Source organism: Hipposideros armiger, unplaced genomic scaffold, assembly GCF_001890085.2.
Source record: "Hipposideros armiger isolate ML-2016 unplaced genomic scaffold, ASM189008v1 scaffold_128, whole genome shotgun sequence".
Taxonomy (NCBI): domain Eukaryota; kingdom Metazoa; phylum Chordata; class Mammalia; order Chiroptera; family Hipposideridae; genus Hipposideros; species Hipposideros armiger.
Window position 1 is genome coordinate 3,772,754 of NW_017731478.1, and position 4,950 is coordinate 3,777,703.

General features: G+C 46.6%; 1 protein-coding gene across 1 annotated transcript in view; it reads left to right on the forward strand.

Annotated features, from left to right (window-relative positions):
* CCDC63 (coiled-coil domain containing 63) overlaps positions 1 to 4,950 on the forward strand; it is a 63,841-nt gene that overhangs the window by 17,691 nt on the left and 41,200 nt on the right. The window contains exons 5-6 of the mRNA XM_019649033.1: positions 286 to 340; positions 569 to 806. The gene's annotated coding sequence lies outside the window, so the exon portion shown is untranslated. The remainder of the gene's footprint in view (positions 1 to 285; positions 341 to 568; positions 807 to 4,950) is intronic.

Genomic DNA, 4,950 nt, shown 5'->3' on the forward strand with positions numbered 1-4,950 from the left:
TCATTTCCTTCACAATGTGGCTGCTTCTTGAGTTTAGCCCCAGAGGAAGTGGTCAGCTTGTATTTCAGGGCCATTTGTATAAAAATGTACATCTTTAAGCTACCAGGCTCAGTTAGGCTAGTGAAAAATGTTCATGCGGGGAGTCACAGGTGACGATAGGTCAGACTGGGGTTCCCCTTGTTATGCTCACTTGAGGGGGGGGTGCACCTTAAGAAAACTCATGGGCAAATTCCTCTGCACTTGGTGAAGATGTCGCTTCCATTATTACTTTTTTTTTTCTTTCAGAACAAGAAGAATCGGGTTCCTTTGCGTTAGTGCATGTAAAGCTCATACCCAGCAGGTAAATATGTGTGAGTATGAGGGGGGGAGTAGCGGGTTGAATGAGTGGAGATGTGAGTGAATGAGAAAGGAGATGGAATGGGGACTGAATGGAGACGTGCGTGGCTGAGTCAGGGAAGGAGAATGTTGAGTCAAGAGCTACTCAGTGTCATGAGGGTTCTGCTAGTCTAGTAAGGGCTCGCTAAGGAGTGTGTCACGCCCCCGCCCCCCTCCCCTTCCCTTTCACCAGCTGCTTTAATCCATACCTACCTAAGGGCCCTGCGCCCTCCCAGCGCGTTCCAGGGGAGAACACCCCGATCTATGCGGGTCACAGAGGCACCTGTTCCAGGGATCTGAGAACGCCCTGATGTGGAACTCGGGGCTGACGCAGCGTGGCCGCGCAGCCAGCAGTCCTCCTGGCGCCGTAAGACACACAACCGCAGCGGTCTTCGGACGCGAGGTTGCAGCGCTCCCGCAGGCGGCCCCTGGTAAGTGTCCCCGCCTGTGCGGCTGCACCTGCTGCTCCACGGCGTTCCCTATTGGGAAAAAGCAAAGCTGTGGCTGTCCCCAGCTCATCCAAATTTTGGGCTGCCCTAAACCTGGAAAACATCATGGCCCCCTCAACTAAGCATAAATAAATTAAAGTGTGTAAAATAACTCCAAGAAAGTCTAACAAACTTCTGTTTCACTCCATAATGATCTCCCAATTTTAAAAAAAATTGGTGGGGTTACTGCAATCCCTGGTTGGCTAGTGTTCCAATCTTATGTTTAACATTCCACCAGGTTATGTGGCCTGGCTGTGTTTTTACAGACTCCTCCTCTCTCAGAGCTGGCATTTATAACACACATAGTGGCCTCTCCCAGGGGTCCTGTAGAGCCCTTCATGAGTCAGGCTTTTTTTTTTTTTTAAGGCAGATTGTTAAAATTCAGCAGCAGAGGAGGAGCTGGCCTCCCCTACCCCAGCTCCTTAAATATTAGACAGTAAACATGATATCTGCCTGGCAGCCGATTTCATTCATTCAAACAGTATTTGCTACGAGCTTATCATGTGTCCAAGACTACAGATTCTGTAGTGGATAGACTGAGGCCCAGGGAGTAAGTGGCACTTGCATGATGCCCCCTGACCTGGACCTCTGGACATCTCAGCACTTTCCATTGTCACACTGGGCCCCAGAAGTGGGAAGCTTTGAGAGTTTTCCCAAGAACTGCAAACTCAAATTCCTGCTGACTCCAGGCAGTTACAGGAAATGTGGGAATTGCGGGGAGAAGGACTTAGGCCGTAGAGAGGGAGTGGAGCCTGCAGCCACGAGAGAGAGTGCATGACTCACATTCACACTTTAAAACACTGCCTGCTAAGCAGAACTGAAGGCAGGTTGAATTTGCTTTGCGGGCCTTGAGTTTGAGACCCCTGAATGAGAGGGTGGTAATCCGGAGGCCAGAGTACCTGTGGGGCTCTCTGAAGGCCCAGCTGTGAGAACGGGGGTAGATCTGTTCTCAGGGTACAGAGTGGGCTCAACACAGAGGGCACAGAAAGGGAAAGGCCTGTGTGGGCGTCTGGAAGCTGGAGAGAAACCAGTGTCCGGGAGAGCCTGGTTCTGTGTGTGTATGTTATTTCCAGGTCTTGGGAAAAAACACATACCACAACAAATTAGCTCAAGGGCAAGATAGATGGATACTTGAAAATCCTGATTCCCAAACAAGCGACATTCATTAAACACTTGTTATGTGCTAGGCACTGCGCTAAGAGCTTTATATACATTATTTTCTGCTGAGGGTGGGTGTAGGTATCCCCATTCTACAGATGAGGAGACTGAGGCTCAGAGAGGTAGAATCACATTGTCAATGAATGTCAGGTATACATGAGTCATGCTTTTAGAAAGGTGCATTACAGATCCACTTAGGACCAAAAACACTCTTGGATATAGAAAAGCTCCTGGACAATATGAAATTGGAGCTGCATAAAATTCCAGAGTTGAAAGAGGTCCCAAAGTGAGCATTCTTTGCCCAGACCTTATCAGTCAGGTAAATCCTGTGACAGCCTCTACCCCCACCTTGAGGGCTCTTCCAGAAATAATCAAGCTACGGAACCCACCTGTGGGAATTTTCCAATGTTAGATATTTTTCTTCAAATACGATTTACCAAAATTCAGTTAGTTCCCAAACCCTCTAGAAACCATCTAGAACATATTGGGGAAAAACCAGATGTTCCTATATTGTCAGCCACTATTATCCTATCACCCAGCAGCTTGAGAATCATTTTCATGGTAGTGGATCATGTAAGATAGGAATGCTCTCAGCTGCAGTGAACAAAATACTTGATAAGAAAGCCTTAAACAATAGTGACACATTATTTCATTTAACAAGAAGGTAGGCAGTTCCAAGGATGGGGCAGTGGCAAACTGTCAATAAGGACCTAAAATTTCCCCCATCTTTTTTCTTTGTTCTCCTCAGTGTGACATGTTCTCCTCATGGTCACAGTTGCATTCAGTGTGGTCATGATTGCTGCAGTACCAGCCATCATGCCTTCACAATAATTTCCAAAAGTGAAAGCGAGAAGGACATGGACAAGTTCTTTTTGTCACAAAATAATGGAATAGACTTCTTCTTATGTTTCATTGGCCAGATCTGGGTCACGAGCCTATCCTTAGACCAATCACTGACAAAGGGAAGTGAGGTTACTATGGTTAGTGGGAACCAATCACAATTCATCCTCTGAGACTGGGCATATTGAGGAGAGACAAAGTCAGAGTTCTGTTAGAAAGGAAGAAGTTAGCGTATTCTTAGAGTCATGCTAGCTGCTGTAACAAATATTAATATATCCCCACATTTCATTGGTTTATACAACAAATTAATTTCTTACTTTTGTAACAGCCCAATGAGGATGTTCCTAGTTGGTAGGTGACTTCTTCTACGCAGTTGACTTGGGGGACCTGTCATGTGGCTCCACCCATCTATGGCTCCTTCTCCCATATGGGGGAATAGAAGATGGAAATGTCACACCCACTTCTTAAAAGTCATGGTCTGAAAGTGACGCACTTCCCCTCTGCCCACATCCTATTGGTGGGAATTCATCACATGGCCTACCCTGGGTTCAGGAGGAGCTGGGAAGTGTAACCCGTCCACATAGCTACCTCAAGCAATAACTCTACATGAAGGGGAAGTGGCTGTTGGGGAGGCAGTGAAATGATCTCTTACAGAGCTGATCTTATTACATCATTGCTTGTAAGGAACATCCAGGCCTTTCCAGGCCTTTTTGCCGGTCACTTCTCAATGCGTACTGCATCTACACTAGTCCACATAGCATTCTCTGAACGCCCCTTTATTCACTTGGCTCTCAACCTTTGCCCATGTTTTTACACTTTACCCAGAATTCCTTCTCCACTTTTCTTCTCTGCTTGGTGAACTCCTATTCATGTTTCAAAACCCAAATTAAAAGTTGTACCCTTTTTAAAGCCTTTTCTACTATTTTATCCTGGGCAGGATTTATAGCATCTCAAAGGCTGACTTATCACTGAATTCCTTACAATGCTTAGCACACAGTAGGGGGCTTAGTTTGTGTGCTAAATGCATCTAAGTACTTTAGGCATGAGAACTCATTTGGTAGCAAGCGATAGAAGACATCTCAAATTGCCTTAAGAGAATATATTGATTTCTCTTCAGGCTTGGCTATATCCAGGGGCTCAGCTGATGTCCCCAGGGTTCAGTCTCTCTTTGTTTTCTTTGTGTTAACTTTATATCTCAGGTTTCTTGCAGAGACAAGATGGCTGCCAGCCACTCCCAGCTTCATTCACCTAAGTTCAAATGCAGCAGGAAACAGTCTCTTACTACCTGTGCAAACTTCAATTCCACTCTTCACTCTGCTTGGACTAGCCAGGGTCATGAACCTATCCTTGAGCTGATCCCTTAGGCTAGAGGGCTGGGATTATGTAGATTGGCCAGGGATCTGGCCCTCTGATTGGCCCATTCAGAATCATATGTTCCAATCCTGAAGGTGGTGGAGTGGGGTCAGCCCTAGAGGGACAAAAAAATGGTGAGAGGGTGTGGCTTCCCACAGGGAATCCCAGGTATTGTTATCTGGAGATAGAGGAACACTGGGTGCCCTTCAAACCCTCATAAACACTCATTGCACTGGACCTTCAGCACAGGTAACAACCCAAATCATACCAGCCACTGTTTACTGAGCACTTACCATGTGCCAGGCTCAGTGCCGAACACGCTCAACAACCTGTGAAGTGGCTTTTAGAATTTCTATTTTCCAGAGAAGGAAAATGAGGCCTACAGAGTGAAGTGACTTGCCCAAGGTTCATAAGTGGCTGAGAAGGAATTTTTGCTAAGATCTGATCAATGCTTTAAACCACTGCACTGCAGGACCCCAGTGGGTGGCAAAGCTAGAAGTTTCTGCCTTAGGAACCTAGTCCATGAAGTCCAGGAGTTGGGGTACAGTGGATCTCACAGCCCTGTACGGCTCATAGGGTTAACATTGTCCCCTCCTGTGAATACCTACGGGCCAGATGAGGTTCAAGTTATGATGTGATAAAAATGCCTCTCAGTACCACTGGGTCCTGCTTTAAAAGGCAAGGGGTGTGGGTGCCCCCATAGCTGAAGTTCGGCTAGTCTTGCTTTAACTCCATC